This window comes from Urocitellus parryii, chromosome 1, assembly GCF_045843805.1.
Source record: "Urocitellus parryii isolate mUroPar1 chromosome 1, mUroPar1.hap1, whole genome shotgun sequence".
Taxonomy (NCBI): domain Eukaryota; kingdom Metazoa; phylum Chordata; class Mammalia; order Rodentia; family Sciuridae; genus Urocitellus; species Urocitellus parryii.
In genome coordinates this window covers 281,810,631-281,829,921 of record NC_135531.1, presented here as the reverse complement: position 1 = coordinate 281,829,921, position 19,291 = coordinate 281,810,631, and the positions used below count along the sequence as shown (strand labels likewise).

At 55.0% G+C, this 19,291-nt stretch overlaps 2 long non-coding RNA genes across 2 annotated transcripts in view; both read right to left on the bottom strand.

The window, feature by feature from the left end:
- LOC113187941 (uncharacterized) overlaps positions 1-17,865 on the bottom strand; it is a 48,294-nt gene extending 30,429 nt beyond the window's left edge. The window contains exon 1 of the long non-coding RNA XR_013342161.1: positions 17,805-17,865. This is a non-coding gene — a long non-coding RNA (uncharacterized LOC113187941). The remainder of the gene's footprint in view (positions 1-17,804) is intronic.
- LOC144249115 (uncharacterized) lies at positions 5,714-10,812 on the bottom strand. The gene is made up of 3 exons (XR_013342163.1): positions 10,685-10,812; positions 9,936-10,269; positions 5,714-8,032 (listed from the first exon to the last, which is right to left on the bottom strand). It is a non-coding gene; the product is annotated as an uncharacterized LOC144249115 (long non-coding RNA).
- Positions 17,866-19,291: the final 1,426 nt, after the last annotated feature.

The following is a 19,291-nucleotide window of genomic DNA, read 5'->3' as shown; positions in this document are numbered from 1 at the left end:
ACCGCCGCGGCCTCAGGCACCTGGTCAGTCATGAGCAGCTTTCCTTCCTCCTACTTCCCACTCGGGACTGCCCAGGGGAACAGCAGCCCAGACCACCCAGGACTCTTCCCAGGCCAGTGACCCCCAGCTGGGCACCCTGACCTCCTCCATGGCGGCCCCTAGCTACAGGAAGCCCTGAGTGGACGGGGCTTGTGCCACCTGGGTGGTCCTTACTGATGGACACATCCTCAAACACTCACTGACCCTGAGCCCCTCGCCTGTCACCAGGCAGGCCAGTCTCTCCAAAAGAGCTTCAAAGTCACGTTGAGTGAAAGTGCCCGTCACTGAGGGCCTGGCCTCCCCACAGGGCTCCTGCGCAGCTGCCCAGCAACGGACCTCAGAGGCCTCCCTCCCAGGCCCACAGCTCGGGGCCCTGCTCGCTGCCTTCAGGACCTGCTCAAACCCCCAGCCACAGCCCTCACTGTCCCCCACAAGCCCACTGTGCCCCACCAGCTCCCACCTGGTCACCTCAGTGATACTGGCCACTCCCCATGGGTCCTCTGAGGCCTGTTGACTTGACCCTCCTCAGCCAGAACGGGAAGCTCAGGCTGTTCCCTCCCACGTGGGTGAGTCCACTCACCCTCTCCACGCACACTGCTCTCCTTCTGGCCATCACTAGCCCTTGGCTGGATGGAAGAGGCCCTGCGAGCAGATGCTCAAGCCCAGCAACCCCTGCCCGACCACCTGGCCTCTCCCTACGGGTGGCCACAGTGACCTCTCTAAAACACAGACCTGGTCCAACTGTCTAAACACCTGCAGTTCCAACGGCGGAGAGAGATGGTGACTAACTGACCTCCCAGACCAAAACCATCTCAGTGGGGTCACGCCAGGAGCAGCAGCTTGAGGCCACTGGGGTACAGGGAGAGTGTCCCCTCTCCAGGGTCTGCTGGAAGCCTAGAGAGAACATCCCAAGTAAGTACAGACCCACAGAAGCTTCGAGATTGGAGGCATCTTGAGGGACAGAGACTGTCATGACAGAATAAAACACGCGTGAGTCACCAAAAGATGACGACGATCGATTTGTACCAGCAGCAGCAACAGATTGACACCAGGACACCGGAAGGGACAAGTCCACAGTCAGCACAAGTCCACACAACTGCGACCACCAGGCGAAGGCCATGAGAACCCTGGGAAGGCACCAGCCGGGCAGAGTCGGCAGGCACAGGGCAGCAGGCACGTGGGCTCAGCTGCCCAGAGGGATGGCCTCCTCTAGGCAGGAGCCCCGACCCCTCGCCACCCCGGAAAAACCAGGTCCTCCCGCTGTGCGCTCACGAGGCACACCTGAAGGCATTTTCTAAACATGGGCCCCACAGGGAGGGAACCCGGTTCAGGTCCCGGGGCCATACTCGGGAGGAAGTCCAGCCAGAGGCAGGCTCCCGCAGTGTCCAGGAACGTCACCCCACAGCCTTGTTATGGACACTTAATGCAATCGAGTGGGAGACAGGTGTGTGGGCAAGGCCACACATTGAGAAAATGATTCTGAAAACATTCATGTGAACATGTGAATCGTACCCGGATCAGAAAGGCTTGGCCCTAAGCAATGATAAAGATGCCATTCACCAAGACACAGCCGCAGTGGCTCTCTGGAAAGTCATCGGATGACAAACTGGAGGTCAATGACAAAGTGTCCAGTTACGTTGGGTTTTTTTAATGGAGTCAATTCAAAAAAAGAGAAAGTCATCCACAAAACTATAGAGAAGTCGGACAGCACGAGGGACCGGCAAGCCGAGACGTGACTGCTCGGGAACACCGGCCAGAGGAGAGGAGAGTGAGCCGAGGAGGTGGCAGAGGGGCACGGGCACAGCCACAGGCCAAGCAGAGGCTGCCACAACCACGGGCCGTCTGCGGGGCCCCAGCCGGGCAACGCTGCTGACCCCTGTAAAGGCTCCTTCCTATCAGGGACGTCAACTCTTGCCTGCCACGCTGCTAGGCCACCTCTGACTAAGACCCAGAAAGGGCAGTATGAGGGTGAAGAGCAGGGTCTGTGGGGCCCGCCCTCCGGACGGACTGAAAGACACACGCAGCATGTCAGCAGCAGTCGGCTGCGCCCAGGAGTGTCCATGGCAGGCCCGCAGGCTGTGTGGCTGGCCTTTGGTCTCCAGGTGAGCTGGGGAACGCTCGAGCGGTCTCCACGTCTTACTGTCTTGGGACTGATGGCAGCCTGCCTGGCCCTGTGGAGCACGTCCTCCTCTGACGGTCACTGCCTGGCCCTGTGGAGAGCCCCCTCCTCTGACGGTCACTGCCTGGCCCTGTGGAGAGCCCCCTCCTCTGACGGTCACTGCCTGGCCCTGTGGAGAGCCCCCTCCTCTGACGGTCACTGCCTGGCCCTGTGAGAGCCCCCTCCTCTGTCCTGCAGGTCTCTTGCTGCTGTCTGGTTGAGTAGCTCAGAAGCTGTTTTGGTGCTTTTCTTAGCAACAGTTATTTTGAGGAATGAATTTTTTAATCTACTAACACCAGCTTTGCAATAAACAAATCTCTATTTAAACCTTTACTACTTTACAAAAATCAAGAAAAGCTCCCTCTGTCTTCTATTACGTGGAACCCAGAGCATTTCCACCCCATCTGTCCACAGCTCAGCTATCAGTCCCTCCCTAAGGCCATCTGCAAAGCCAGCCGGCGCCCTTCTCCTACGGAACCTCTAAGTGTCCAGCCAGCGGTGGGCTCAGGCTGGTCTTGGTATTGGGTCACTACTTCCTGACTCTTCTCCCACTGAGTTGATGTGTGTCTTTAAGAAATGACAGCACGGTGGCATCTGAAGGCTGGATCTGACAGCCCTTGTTCCCGAGGCTCTTGCTGTTGCCCTCACCTGTGACTGCGTGGTCACTGTGGGGATCTGAACACATTGTCCCCTCCCCTCGAACTCAGGGCCAATGCCTCGCCCTTGCACCTCCTGCACCCCCCACTCCCAGCTCCGGGGACACTGCGTGCAGAAGCTGAGCACAGGGCCAGGTTCCAGGATCTGGCAGGGGCCAGGACAGGGCCAAGTGAGCGGGCAGACCCTTTCCTGATTTTCAGATCAGAAAGTCTCAACCCACGTTAGAGCCAGGAGGAAGGGTCCGGAGCCCAAACTGTTCCTGACTGACCGTCCAAGATCAGAGCTGGGCTGACCAAGAAGGTGTTCCAGGAGTTCCATGGGCAGCCAAGAGCCGTCCCCGCGCAGTGGTGGGAAGAGTCTCAGACACCCCAGGAGGATGCACCCAGAGGCCCTCTGAACACTGCAGCCAGCAGAGGAGTTCAACAAACGGATGCTGAGGGGCAAACATGGACGGCAGGGCTGGTGTAAGGAGGACCCGAAATCCAAGGCCCTGGGCCCAGCACGGGGCACGGAACTGACGTACAGTCAAAGCCATCGCTCCAAAGTACTGACCGAAAGGTACAAGTACGTTACATGGTGATTCTAAGCTCAAAGGCACAGGAACAGGGCTGCTGAGGGGAAGGGAAGGCTTAGCCTCACCCAGAGTGACCTCCCAGAGGGACAGCAGGCTCGGCAGGATGACCAGGTGCTGGAAGGAAACCCGCAGCCCCCAGTCTCACCGGGAGCTACTCGGGGTTAACTGAGGAGTAGAGAACCTAAGTCTTTACATGCCCAAAGAGTTTAAGACCTTATTACCCCGAAATCTCATCACTACACACAAAATTACGTATTATAAAGATTTTTAAAAATACAAGAAAAAAAGTAACATGAAATTAGCTGTAGTTTGGGCTGGGGATGTGGCTCAAGCGGTAGCACGCTCGCCTGGCATGCGTGCAGCGCGGGTTCGATCCTCAGCACCACAAACAAACAAAGATGTTGTGTCCGCCGAAAACTGAAAAATAAATATTAAAAAAAAATTCTCTCTCTCTCTTAAAAAAAATTAGCTGTAGTTTGAGGGACTACATGCAAATTACAGCTTTCTTCTGTTTTTGATCATTTTTCCTGATAATAAACATGTATCATTCATTCTACCACAGGACACTAGCTGTGATTCGATGAGATCATAAAGTGATGTTTATAGTATGATTCGGAACACAGCTGAGTTACGAGAGCCTTCTTAGAACAACCTGGAGAGAGGAGGGAGCAGCGTGGTCAGAGGAGGACAACTGACCACGTTCAAATGAAAACCAAAGATATGACAGCGCAGATGTCTCTGGGCTGGAAAATACAGAACACAATGTGTAGAGGACAAACTGCCCGCCACTCAAAGAGGAACTGACCAAACGTAACTGCGTGGGCACGTGACCCTGTCCCACAAATCAGAAGGCAAGTCTGCGGGCAGGGTACTGAGCGTCTGAGTGACTTAGACAAGAGTCTGCTCGGCTGATGGAAACGGTCCCTCTCCATCATGGGGCACTGCTGCGGTCATCATGGGACACTCACCAGGATACATCATGTGCCAATGAGGAGCACTGTGACAGGTCTAGAAGAAAATGATAAGTCACATTATCAATCAATAGTTCAAAAACCGTAAATAAGTAGAAATTCACAGCCAAATCCCACCCCTTGAAAACCATGTGCACGTGCGTGTGCATACGTGGGTATCCATGGAGTGACTGACAAACACTGGAAACGCCTGATTACAAGAAAGGGCTGTTACCGAGGAAGCAGCTAGGACGCCAGCACGTCTTATCACCGCACACGGGACACGTTGAAGCTGCACTCAGAGGAACCCGCGCCACAAGCTGTTTGTCTGATCTTTGTGCTAGTCGGCTTTCCGTCACTATAACAAACACCTGAGATGACCAGCTTAGAAAGAGGAAAGGTTTGTTTCCGTGAGCGGTCTGTCACTTGACTCTGCTGCTTTGGGGCCTGTGATGAGGCCGGGCGTCATGACGGGAGCACATGGCAGAGCTAAGCCACTCGCCTCAAGGCAGGTAGCAAAGCACCGAGCTAGAGGAAGGGACTGGGCTCTGTCCCCATCAAGAGCAGCACCCAGGACTAACCCCTTCCCACCCGCCCCCCCCCACAGGTTCCGTCCTTCCCAGCAGCACCAGGCGGAGCACACCTCCCCCCACGGCCCCATGTCTGTGCCTTGTTGGTGACGACTGTCTGCTCAGTGCTCACCGCGTTCCAAGCACAGTACCCAGCACTGAACACACCCAACCGGACACGATTATTTTCTGCATGGCCCCAGGAGACGTTAGACAGCCAGCGTGAACGGGAAGGGCACCCCCCGACCCCGGAGGGGGACATAGAACACATCACAAGAATCAACAAGATGGAAAAGGAGAAGCAGGGGGGTAGGAGAAGGGGGTCAATTAATCACCCCCTCGCCGGGCTTCCCTGTTCTCCCACAGGACACACAGGTGTGGAGATCGAGGGACAAACAGCGTTTGGGAAGGAGCAGCTCAGAGCAGCAGCTCTCGTGTGACAGCCGCCAGCATGGTTCTGAGCAGAGCCTTCTGGGGGTCTGAGGCTCAGGAAACCCCCGCCGCTGAGGGCCGAGCAGCAGGAACGAAGGCAGGCGCGGGCCCATCTCCCCTCAAGACTGACAGCCAGTCGGGCACCAGACTGGAGGCCAGAGGGGCTTCCCAGCCCTGTCCACCTGCTGTCCCCCAAGGCAGCCCTGAGCACACCTGGCCCTCCCCTGGAGGAGAGGGGGAAGAGAGGAGACCAGGAGCCATCGATTAACAAGTGATCTGGACAATACTGTCCCCACACCCACCCACCCACCACAAACTCCTTCCCCCGGGACCTGTGAGCAGGGGGGTCAGTCCAGGGCCAGGAACTGGAGCCTGGTGACAAGCTGTCCTCTCTCGAGGGACTTGGATACAAGAGGGAGACATCTGTCCACAAAGCTGTCTCTTGAAGATGGCATTAACAGAAAGTCATCCCAAGTCTTAAAATAACATAGAACCCCTGTGTCCCAGTAGAAAATAGCAATTAATACAAAATAGAAATGTTCACAGTTCATCCTGAACCAAGCACCATCCCTTCTCCAATCCCCCTGTGAGCACACATGCCTAACCCCACCACCCGGAGCTGGGGAGGCAGACCAGTGGTCCACGCCGGAAAACACTGTCACCAAGGAGACTGTGCCAGGAATGCAAGACAGGAAATCTGGGGTATAAATCACGTCAATCAGGGAAGGGATGAAAACCATAGGATCATCTCACTCGGTGCCAGAAAGGCTTGTGATGGAATTCAGCCCGCGTCCTTCACCTCGCACACGCACACACCCAGCCCGGCACTGCCCGCCAGCCGGGAGACCCCATCTCACTCCTGGTCACACTGCTGCTGAGAATAGGGTGTCCAGTCTGGACACGTTGAGAAGGGGAAAACAGAGCTGGGCAGAGCCAGCGTGAGGGAGCAGGGGGCGCGGCAGGAACCTGACCCTCCTGTGCAGGAGGCCCCAGGCTCTCCCAGTGAGAGCCTGCGGAAGGAGGGCCGGGGAGGGCTGCCATGCAGAGCGCGGCTCGCCGCAGCGTGGATCCCAGGTGGACCAGGCAGGATACGCCCTATTCCCAGCAGGGTCCACCCTAAACCTGGATCCACCCTAATCCAGCAGGATCCTCCCTAAACCCGGATCCACCCTGGTCCTTGAGCAGGGTCACCTTTCTCAAACATACATGCAATGTCACTGCAAATGACCTGGGTCCAAGGCAAGCCCATTTCCACAATGGAGAGTCCTTCCTCTAAGCAACATTGGGTAGGCTGACAAGGAAATTGCCATGCGTCATTCCTACTTAGCTATGGCTCTCAGCATCTCCCCCCTTCTGATTAATTAAACAACAAGCAATGTGGCTTAGGGACCGTGCCTGGTAGGTTGTCCAATTCAACATATGGTTCTTACCCGTCATGGGATGAACTGACCTCTAGGCATCAGCCTCCTGTCTTAGGTTGATACCACTGCAATTGGATCACTGACTACCGGTCCAGCATACAGCCATGCTTGTGGATAGGCCTATGCACCAGTGGGGGGGTGAGATTCTTTGCCTCACCTCTGTTGGCCCCCACATTTGGCCTTGGTGCCAGTGGGGGGGGTGAGGTTCTTTGCCTCACCTCTGTTGGCCCCCAAATTTTAGACCATCACTAGCAGAAGGGAGGAAGATACAGAAATGCCACGACACCAAACCAATTGACTGCTCCTTTGGAAAAATTGCATCACTGGTGACACCATCAGCAAAGATATGCCAGCAGTACCACAATTCGCTGCACCAAACAATAGTTCACAATGCATACAAGTGATACATAGTCCAGGCAAGTTCTGCAAGCAGTTCAAAGTGGAGGAGTCTATCAATATGTCCATTTCCTCCCAAAGTAAGTCGACTCCTTGACTGAGCATTACTTGTTGAGTTATATTCATTGATGCATCAGTTTATACAGTTTACTGTGATAGCTATCGAAGAAGCTGTAGTTTGATTTTATCTTTGTCTTCACTGGCACTGGGATGAAGATAGGAATTCTGGCAATGATGCTAAAGAGACATTATCGTGAACAGAATTATTAAATATAATGAAAAGGAAAGGTGAAAGTTAACAAACAGATCTGTTAACCTCCTTTAAAAACAATCCTTAACAGCTGTTTACCTAATTTAAATTAAACCATTTAAATCACGTGAATAAAAAAAATTTGGATCCATTTTTTCATGAGCGCTCCTCATATATGAAATATGGACATACACACATACAGACATACAACACAAAACAGAAGTGTGCACACATAACATACAACACATAAGACAATAGTAAAGGCCTTGTAGCTTTACCTAGGTGAAATTTCCATTGCAATGTTTAAAAATTCCACAGTCAAAAAATAAAACTGATCAGAAAAACATTAACCTAGGTTTGTATGAGCTCAAAAATAAAATAGAACTTTATGATGTGGGAAAAGTCAATAATAAAACAGATATTGGAAAAAAAAGCATCCTGGTTAATCACTGTCACAGATGTAAGAATAGACAAGCTGGAGCTCTGGATATCAGCTGTTATGGATTTGAGTCAAATCATCTTCTTTTTGGTCTGTAGAAATCGCTTTGGTTAGTCTCTCTGGAATCCAAATCGGCTGCTGTTCTCCCTGTGGAAACACACAAACAGAACCCCGACTCCAGACAATCACTGGGTCAGAACCTTTCCATTGTCCTGTTAGAATATTTTTCCAAAGTACCTCAGGCTTAGGTACATTTTTTGGATACATATGTCTTTCTGCAGCACTAAGCCCTGATGAATCCAAATTTAAAAAGTTTAGAGTAAAAAGGGTTATTTTAAGTTTATCTATGGGGGATATATACCCCTTTCTAATTCCCTCTTTTTGTTTTAATAAATACATTTTAATAGTTTGATGAGCTCTTTCAACTATGCCTTGTCCCTGTGGATTGTATGGGATTCCTGTTATATGAGTAATGCCAAATGATGAGCAAAATTGTTTAAAAGAGGTAGAGGTATAGCCAGGACCATTATCTGTTTTTAACTGTTTTGGAACGCCCACAGTAGCAAAATTTTGTAAGCAATGAGCTATAATATCTTTAGTTTTTTCTCCATCATGAAGGGAGCCCATCAAAAATCCAGAAGAAGTATCAACTGTAACATGCAAATATTTTAATTTTCCAAATTCTGGAAAGTGTGTGACGTCCATCTGCCAAATATGGTTAGGTATCAGTCCTCTAGGATTGACTCCAAGATTAACCTGTGGTAAAAAGGTAACACAATTTTGACATTGTTTTATTATTTGTCTGGCTTGTTCCTTAGTTATTTTAAAACACTTTTGTAAAGTATTAGCATTAACATGGAACCTTTTATGAAAATTTGTAGCTTCTTCTAGTGTAGAGAAAATATGTATGTCATGTGTAGTTCTATCTGCTAAATCATTGCCCAAACTAAGGGCTCCAGGCAATCCTGTATGTGCCCTGATATGTCCTATAAAGAATGGATCTTTTCTGTCCCAGATTAGTCTTTGTATAGTGGAAAACAAAGAGAAAACAGTAGAGGAAGGAGAAATCCTACCAGCATCTTCAAGGGATACTATAGTATTAACTATATACTGACTATCAGAAAATAAATTAAATACAGAATCTTGAAACATCACAAAAGCTTGTAATACTGCATTAAGCTCTACCTTTTGAGCTGATTGTTTGGGTACTAAAAATGTAAAAGTTTGATCAGGGGTAACTACTGCTGCTGTACCATTATTTGACCCATCAGTGAATATATTTGGAGCATTCATGATAGGGGTTTTCTTGTCATTTTTGGAAAAACTACAGGATGCTGAGATCAAAAAGACAACAAAGGATTAGATGGTAAGTGATTATCAAATGAAACATTAGATTTGCACATGATTATTGCCCAAGTATTTAACTCATTAGCTAACTCATCAATTTGATCCATAGTATATGGAGTAATAATTTTATTGGGAGAAATTCCAAACACTGCCTTTGCTGCTTTTATTCCCTTGAGTATTAATTGCCCTACAGCCTCAGGATACCTAGTAAGAATAGTGTTAGGAGAATAAGATAAATGTATCCACAATAATGGACCTTCTTGCCAAAATACTCCTGTAGGAATATTTTTTGTTGGTAGTACAATAAATAATAAAGGCAAACTTATATCAATTCTATCCAAATGCATATTTTCCACTGTGATGCAGTGGGACCGCTGCATGCCCCCCCTCCTTCTCCGAGTCCTCCCTACGGCTGCTTCGCACTGTTGCTGCAGGGTTTAGACCACATGGCTCACAAAATCCAAAGGATTCACCATCCAGCCAATTATGGAAAATGTTTGCTGGCCTTGTTCCATAGGATTAGTTTCTTTTTTAAAATTTTCTTCTACTATTTTGAAAATTATCAATCTACATCGGCACCCTAAGTCGTCATGACTTAAATTTTAACTTGTAGTCAGCAGGACAAACTCTAAAGTTAACCCATCTGGTCATTTAACGATTTAGGGTCCTTGGACTATCCTCCTCCCAGCCGGGGGCGTCCTACCTCACTGCCTCAGCTCCAACAGGCTGCCAGGCACTTCAGGTGTCACCAAGGTCACTGTTGTGGCTCCCGTTGGCCCCACCCACACGCTGGCAGACCTGTCCGTGGGCCGTGGCCGCACAGCCCTAGAGGCCCTCTGGGGAGAGTCCGCAGGTGATGAGCAACCTCGGGCTTCTTCTCACCCCCCTTCTGGGGTGAGGGCCATCGAGGTGGGGATCTCACGGCAGCAAGCTGACTGGCTCCCACAGAGGTGGTCTTGTTGCTGGCTGTCCAGGGCTGTCCTGTCTCCCGTGTTCTCACGGAGCCTATGCCATATATCGATGGGACTATTTTCCCCCTGAATCAGAGAATTCAGGACTTTTCCCAGTTTCAGAAAAATCCCCAGCCCCCTTCCTGCTGCCCACTCTCTTCCCTCCTCCTGGACCCCTGTTGGGCTTCGGCTGGACCTTATCGTCCTCCGCTCCCCACCTCCAGCCTTGCTTCCCCGGGGTCCCGCTCTCTATTCTGTCTGTCCCCAGGGAGTCTCCCCTTCTCTGACCCCGTCCCCTGGTGCCCCTCTGCTCTCTGGCTCACCAGGAGGCCTCGTCCCTGTGGAGGCTCAGGCCCCCTCCTGGTCCTCCTGGAGTTGTTCTCCTTCTTCATCCCTCGACCAACTTCCCCCTGGGTCTCTGACCTACTTACAATCCCCTCCTGAGAGTAGCCCCTGAGGCTCCGAGGGATCTGACCCACCGTTTGTACATCTTCTGACTTACTTCTTGAGTTGGTCCCTGGGGTCTCCTCTTCCCCGAGGTGGTCTTAGGGAATCCCTAGTGTCTTCACCTGCCGGGTTCTCCGAGGTACCGCCACCCGGGGTTCATCTCATCTCATCTCTCACCAGGGACCTCAGGCCACTCGGATAGTATGAACTCAAACCCCAAATAGACTATGAGATCAGCTCTGGGTGCAGATTCCAAAGACAACCATGTCTCTCTGCGCATAAACGGACCCGGCTGGCAGCTGCCTGTCCTCTCCCTGTGCCAGGGGCTGGTGCTAGCGGTGCCATTTCCTAGCCCACAGCAGGGTGACTCGTGCAACCATCTCCATTCTCACGTCCAATCTCTTATGAGCTCAGAGATCCACTTCCTGTTTCTGCATGACCATCAGATTCAAAAAGCTCATTAGTTAAAAAGACACAGTGACCTCAACCCCGCCCCTGCCACCCACTCCTGCCCCCAGTGCCGACACAGCTTCACCTCCCATACATGGCTGGGTTCTGCTTCCTCTTTGATTTGGGCCCTTGCAGGAGATGGACCACATGTTTTCACTTGTAATATTTTATCCAAAATTCCTAGGCATTTTGAAAAAGATGCTTTTCAGGTTATCTGACTCATGAGATTGTTGGAAACAGAATGTAAAATGTGCACTCACATCGACCGCTGTAGACGTGATGAGTTTATGTATCCTACACCCTAGAGCCAGCTCAGATACCTACACCAATGCATCCCTGGTTCATTCATGAAGACACGTGGTGTGGGAAGGGCCTTCGCAGGGTGAGGAGCCTTTGTCATTGGTCCCCAGGCCTCTGCCACGCAGCCGTGCCACTGAGGTCTCCCGATACTTTTAATTTCTGGAAAGGAGACGGGACGTGGGAGAAGTCGCCTGCTTCCATGAGCCTCAGAGGGACACGGAGCTGCCAGGAGGTAGGGCTCTCCCACCTTTCACAAAGCCAGATTCTGTTCTGGTTTGCTTTTGTTCTTTCTTGATCCTTCCAAAACACCCGAGATGCGTGCCTGTTGGAATACCGTCTCCTAAGCAGAGGTCTTTCCCATGCCATGGTCGTAACGCGGAGTTTTAAATCAGCCAGAATGCTTCTGACAGCTCAAAAACACTTTCATGCCATTAATGAAATACAGTTTAGCATCCACATTAAACGAGGCTCTGGGGACTCAGCCAATGACTCCCTGGCCAACTGGGGGCAGCAGGTCAGAACCTGACTATCGTGAGGGGAAAACGTTCTCGGTCCGCTACACACACAGCACCACAGCTGTCACTGCGCCAGCCAGACACAGCCTTGAGGAGCACAAGTCACAATCAAACAGCTCTGATGTCCCGTCCTAAGAGGGCAGTTGTGCACCTTCCCGGAGATACCAGCCAAGGGCCAGTTCCCAGAGCTCAGAGGTCACGCACAGGGAGCAACAAGGGGTCCAGGCATGGAGAGATGGATCCCAGAGGGAGAGGCTTGGGGCATTGGACACCACCCAGTCCTGGGCCACATACTGGGGCAGGAGCTGCCGTGGGGGCCCTGCGACTCAGCTGCTCCGGGGGTGGCCGAGGCCACTGACTCCTGCAGCCCTCATCTGCATCTGCTCTGCTCTTGGCCAGAACGGTTTTCACCGTCCCACAAACTCAGTGTCACCAAACCCCTGGATGATGCCCTGAGGTGCTCCTTGAGGAGAAGGAGCTAAGGCCAGCTTCAGAACACAGGGTCACTACTGAGCCTTGGCTTCCCACCTTTCCCTCAGACAGACGTTCAGAGCCCTGCCTTCCTCACTGGCCTGGGAGAGGGGCTGATGCAGAGACCCACAGAATGGATCAGGCCCGGGTGCAAGACTAAGGGGCCAGATAAGACCGGTGAGCTGGGGAGCAGCCCCAGGTCTGCAGACGGGTGAGGTCAGCGCCGTGAGGGCCAGACCCAGGAGGTTCCTAGGTGGCTGTGGCTGCAGGCTGGTGTCCTGGGACATCAGGTACAGGGCGCCACACTGCACACTGGGGTGGTGGGCAGGCTCCGGGCTGGGAGGTGGAGAAGCCGGAGCAAGCGCTGGGGGCACCTGGGGGTCTTCCTCCCCCAGGCTCCGTGTCCTCCATGGCTCCCCAGCACTGGCTGCCCCTGAACACGCCCTCTCCTGACCCATCCTACAGTACCTGCCCAGGCACCCGCCTGCAGCTGGCTCAGAGTGCCACTCTGAGCTGGGCGCCATGGCTGGGCTCAAGCCACGTGACATCCTGGGTCCTGAGCAGGGTGACACTTTGGGGGCTTCCAGCCTCAGGCCTCCCTCAGGCCCAAGCCCAGCTCACCCCAAAACCAGCGCCACCTGCCCCCAGACCTGGGCACCAGTCCACAAAAGTAGGCAAGTCCCAGGCTCAAGGTCCTGGGAGGCAGCAGCTGGGTGCCAGCCCCCGTGGCCACCAGCACCCCTGAGTCACTGAGTCTCGCGGCCCCTCACATGGCATGGCTCCGCGGTCTGAACAGAAGTGATTCTAAAGAGATCTCAGGTTGTGCATTTCTACAGGATCCTCAGGGGAGAGCAGAGCAGGACAGGAGGGGAGGTAACGGCACTGCCCATGCCCAGTCCCCAGTGGACCACTGTGGCGTCTCAGGGAAGGCCAGGAGGGCAGTCTGCAGGCCACTGGTGACACCAACCTGGACTTCACTGGGGCTGGATGGCTCAGCGGGGGCCATTCAGGCAGACAGGACAGGACACCCCACAGCCAGCCTCCGTCCGCCCCCCATGGCCGCCTCCTCCACCCTAGCACCACTTCCTGGCATCTGGCAGCCAGAGGACCCGCCCACTCCGAGGAGGTCCCCCTGTGGGCCCAGCATGGCTCCCTCCAGCTGTCCTACGCCTGGAGGCTCCCGTCACATTCCTGGCAGGCCGCTCCCTGTGGCAGGTCCATGTGCGCCCCATTTGCAGCGGCACTGCGCTGGGGTAGGGGAGCCGACGGGTGGGTCGTCAGGGCTGGCCTTAAACACTTCCACCTGAGAATGTGGAGCGGACACCCCCCACGGCGATGAAAGGACCCGAGGGCAGGGCTGCGCCTGCCAGGGGAGGAGCAGGGGAGCCTGACGTGGGGGCGTCCTCGCTGAGCCCGAGACCCCCCAGCACGAGGCCACCAGGGGACAGCGGGACAGGAAGGCTGGGCTGCCACACGAGGTGCCCAAGGAGGCTGGTGGAGCTGTGGCCCTGGCTCTGCGCCAGCAGCATCCCCAAATCCAGCCCCCCAGCCTGCGTTCCCTGGTCCTCCACAGCTCTGCAGGCTTGGAGCTGCCCTGGAACTGCCAGGCGCTCCCCGCAGGCGCCAGGGCCACCAGGCCCCATCGTGAATTCCCAGAAAAACAAGCCAAGCCCAGGTGAGTGATAACACAGGGGGGCGGACATTGGTGTCCCTGCTGTCCACGCTCTTCTCTCCACACTGAGACCCACTGGGGGGCCACCGGCCTCCAGTGCTCGGCTCAGCTCTGAGTGCAAGGCCTCCAGCTGCAGGAAGGGGCACCTCCCAGCTCTGGGCCTGCCTGAGCCCTGGCCTTGCCCACCCCTGCTGGCCACCTCCAGAACCAGCTCCAGCCGGGGGGCTCCAGGCCAGGCCAGGGCCAGCCCGACTCGGCACAGGCACCCAGACCTGGCACTCCCTCTGCCCAGGAAGCCCAGGCTCCTGACACTGCCCTCCTGACTTCTTCAGACAAATGAGCACTGACCCTGCCCTACTGCCCCGCCTCCCTCCTCCCCGTCCACCTGCAGGGTCGCTCCCAACACTCCTGAGCTTCAGACCAGTACAGAGACGTCTGTCCGGGGTGTAGGGCCTCGCTGAGGTTCAAACCCAAAATCCATCGCTAGACAGAATCAGAACTCTCAAAGAGGGGACACCGTGGGACACACAGGCCACCAGCTCACCTGGCCTTCTTCATCGCACACTGAGGAGGAGCAGACTAGAGTCTGGCACCATCTGGGCTCCACACTGGTGGACTGGAGGGAGAGTCCAGCCCCCAACCCCAGGGAACACTCACACACAGTGTCACAGGGCTCTTGCCCAGGTGCCAGCCTGAAGGTGGGCAGGGTGAGGGGACAGGGCAGGGTGAGGGGACCGGGCAGGGTCAGGACACCTCCATGTTCTAGCCAGGCCTGGCGGGGAGTGGTGAAGGGAAGGGACCCACTCCTGCCAACTGCCAGGAGCCCCTCTGCTTGGGGTGGGGGGACAAGCATGGGGCATCCAGGGACCCCACCAGCACAAGCCTAGGGGTGACAGCCTCAGGGATGCGGGAGGAAGGGTCTGGGCAGGAGTGAGGGGTGGTCCAGACCCACGATTACATGGACAACAGCATGACTGACCAGGTGTGGACCCCAGCTGCCCATGGTGCGTCTCAGGTGAGTGGCACTGGCACGTCCCAGGGGGACACTGCCTAGTTACAGACAAGGCCCGTGGAAGATGGGCAGGAAGGGACAGACCTGAAAGCAGATGTGGCAGACGGAGAAGAGACAGGGCCCAGCAGCACTGAGGAATTGTGCTGGTTAGGGGCAGGAAGCCGGGAGGTCCCAGCCGTGTCGCAGGGGAGCTCAGAGCTGGACGGGGAGGTCCTCAGGAAGAGGAAGGGCAGTTCTGGGGGGGGGGGGGCTGAGGGTTGCAGAACACTTGCAGGACATCACAGAAGCTGCATGCAGAGGGTTAGACCCCTGGTCTGGACCCCAGGCCCTGAGTCATGGGCCCCCAGCAGAGTGACTGTGAGGGCTGGGAAAAGGGCTTCCAGGTCTCAGGAGACCCCACACCAGGATCCACCTTCCCCACCACCCGCCAGGGCCTAGAAGGCTGGAGCTCCCACCTCCCAGGAGAGGGGGCTGGGGGAGCACAGCTGGGGGCCTGTGCACAGATCCACGGAGGACCACTCACTGGGAAGGGCAGGAGGAGGACTCAGGCCAGAGGAGGTCGGCCCTGTGAGGAGCAGGGAAAGCAGGTCAACGCAGGAGGAGGCCTGGGGAGCCCTGGACATTCTGAAGATTTAGAAGAGGAAAGCAATCACTCTGCTTCCGATAAGTGATTTTCCCTTTTGAAAAAAAGTTGAGGAAGAAAGAAATCTTACAAAGGGAAAAGGTAATGATCGACCTCTGGGCAAATTCTACAGGAGAAAGGGAAGGAGGCGGGCGGGTGGGAAAGGCAGTTCCCCGCCCTCCCGCAGCCCCCCGCCAGCACCGAAGGTGCAGCCCCTTGGCCGGTCGCCTGCCTGCCGACTGCAGCTTTGAAAAACAACTTCCTGTCAATAAATGTGAACAAAAGTTTGGACCCATCTTCAAAGTGATGAGTTATGCTGAAAATATGTTCCTGCAAACGGAGGGAATGGATCCTTCATGGCGCTTTGGCATTTGGAGAGTTTATAAATAACCACTGGTCTGCTGGGCTTCTGCCTGCCACGGGAACACGCCCTGGAGACAGCAGCATGTGCCGCAGATCGGGGTGAGCAGATCGGGGTGACGAGAGCGCTCTCGGCTGGCCAGCCTCCCCAGGGCAGCACAGTGTGCTGGGCAAGTCCAGCACAACCTGGCGAGCAAGGAGGAGGACCCTGGAGCCAGCGTCCCATTTAGGTTTTGGAGGAAAAAGGGAGAGAGAGATTCTACATGTGGTTTCCATTGGCTTAGAAAAGCAACACCCGTACCAGCCTCCCCGGCCACATGGGCCTTGCTCTTTAAGGAGACAGTCCCATGAGGGCCAGGGAAGAGCAGCGACGAATTCTTCCTCACCCAGAGGGGCTGGTGCCATCAGCAGGGGAGGACCGAGGACTGGGCAGTAAGAACTCCCGACCCACAACCCGTTTCTCAGGGTTGCAGGCGCCACCCAAGCGGTCCCCTCACAGTGTCTGGACATTGCAGCCTGGCGGCCTCGCCCAGGTCCAGAGTCCATGGTGCACGCCCAAAAATCAGAGCACAGCAGACCGGACTCCACTGAACCTCAGCCCATCAGAAGTGAAACTCCAACACTTTTTACAATTCTCTGCTTTCTTCCAATTATATTAGAATATTTATTTGCACCCTGCACGATACGTATAAATGTTTTATTAAGAACATTTGAATCCTGGCTCTTTAAACAGGAAAAAGACACACAGGGCGCGTGCCAGCTGGCAGAGGCTGGCCACCGGTTCCACACAGGGAACCTGGGCTTATGGGGTTTGCCAGGAATTATTAATCAGATGATAGGTGAGTGCGAAGCCTGCCCCCCATAGGTCCCTGTGGTGTCCCCAGGACTTCCTCGGGCTGCAGCCTACATCCTGCCTTCAGGCACCTACCCAGCGTGAGCAGGAGACACCCAGGTGGGGACTCTCCACCAGGCCATCTTCATGGCTGGATGTAGACAGCAGCAAACCCAAGTCCCCCTCCTGGGGTGCTCGGTGGGCTGCCCTGCCCTGCCCTGCACTCAGTTCCTCTGTCTTGAAAATGGGCATCACATCGAGCCCCCTGGGAGCCCCAGCATGGCACACCCCTGAGTAGAGGGTGAGCCCTGTGCATGCCAGGAGCTCTCCAGCCTGAGCCAAGCACCCTCCCTGAGTGCCATCGCCACCCCGTTCCTTCCTGAAGGTCCCCTGTTGCTCCAAGTACACAGGGACGTGGGTGGCTCAATGCAGGCCAGGAGGGTGCCGAGGCACGGGGCTCCCTCCATGGTTTCACAAAACACCAGCAGGAAGGGGGCTCACCCTGACTGGGTACTGGCCAGGTGCTAAGTTCTGAATGCCTCTGCAGTCGGTCCCCCTCGTAGCTCCTGCTGCAGCCCAGGAAGGAGCATCTGGGAGAATGGGAGGCTCGGCCGAGGGGCACAGTACCTCACGCTCCCCTGCCCGGCACCAGCATCACCATGAAGTGCTCAGGGGCTGAAGGCCAGGCTCAGGCCCACTGGGAAGGGGTAGCCAAGCAGGACACCTGCAGGCCGGGCCAGGGCAGCCAGAGGAGCAGCAGGGGTGCTGTACCTGGGGGAGCACCCAGGGGCTGGTCACCGCCCCCTGCCCCCGGGGCCCACCCTGCACAGGGCCTCACCCACCTGAAGGGCCCCAGCATGGAAAAGCAGCAAGCACACTCTTGTTAGAATGTCCCTGACCACAAAAGCAGACCTGAGGTGCACAAGGGCTCTGGTGCTGACCTCTTGTCCTTGTGACTGTCCAAGGCAGCTCCTGGGCACACATGGTGACCTTCCCACAGGACTCCAGGGAACAGCAGCCTTCTTCCCTGTTGTTCACCTGCCTGCCTTGGGCCTCACCATGGTCAGCAAGCAAAGCACAAGGAGGGTCGAGGGCCAGGCCTGGAACCAACCCAGTCAGTAGCCACACCTGGCTGCAATGACCTTGAGAAGCCTTGGAAAGGCTGTGGTTACCAACTGGCCGTCTCCACAGCAGGACCCCCAAACAACACTGTCACCCCAGAATTTCAGGCTCTGACTTTATTTGGAAATAGAAGAGCCCAAGACACCAAAGAGAGGGAGGACAGGTGCAGTGGCTAAGGACAGAGTCCGAGTGGGGCAAGGGGGAGCAGAGCCCAGGGCAGAGCTCTCTCCAGGGGAAGAAGGAAAGCAGCCAGGGAGTCTCCAGGGGAGGCAGCCGCCGTGACGGGGCCCACCCAGCCCACCCCAGGGGAGGCTCTGGGAGCTCAGCTCTGCCAGGGGATTGTCAGCCCCATACAGGGCAGCGAGTCTAAGAGGACTGGCCACTCAGGCCACGGGGAGGCTCCTGCCTGGCTGACACACACCAGCTCAGCTCCGGCTGCCCCATCCACCCTCAGGCACCCAGGTAAGCGGTGAGAGCACTGGTCTGCCAAGTGGGCTGCTTGCCCGCTAGGCTTCAGCTCCCTCGCTGTAAAACAGGGGCGACAGTAGCACCCAGCTCATAAATGGCTGAGAGGATGGAAGGGGACTTTGCAGGTGCGAGTCCTCTGCAAAGCGCTAGGCGTGCGGCGAGCATTCTCGAGAAGCTGCTGAGCAAGGGGACTGTGAGCTCAAGAACACCCCAGAGGATTCGTGAGAGCAATCCTTTCCAGGCTGCCCCACAGGCAGGCAAACCACCAAGCAGATGGCAAGGGACAAGAAGGCCAGGGGACACCAAGGGACAAGTACGTGGGATGGGGACCCAGTGCCAGTCCGGGAGTTGGAGGTGAGTAGTGGAGATGTTCCCCCCGTTGTGATGGCGCTGTTCCTATAAACCCACCCTAAGTTGAAATCAGCCCAATCCTACAGAACAGCATGGCTCAGAACCACAGCAGAACCACACTGCAGAGCGTCGGCTGTCCCCTCCAGGCCATGGGGCTGACTGGGAGCCTCAGGCGGCCAATGTCCCACGTGGCAAGAGACAGCCCACATGGCACTAGACCAGAAAAATATGAGATTCAGAACTCAGAGTAAGGCTTCTCCAGGTGCATGTCACTGCCACACCTTGGTGAAGTTGAGAAATCGCAAAGTCGAGCCATCCTAAGTCAGGGACCATCGGTACTACAAACGCTGGAACTTCAGGACTGAGAACTCGCCAGCAAATGACTCCAAAGATACTGACGTGAATGAAATACCAAATAAAGAAGGATTATAAGAATGATCAATTAATTCTAAGAGAACACAGGGGGCAAATGGGGTGAATTAAGGAA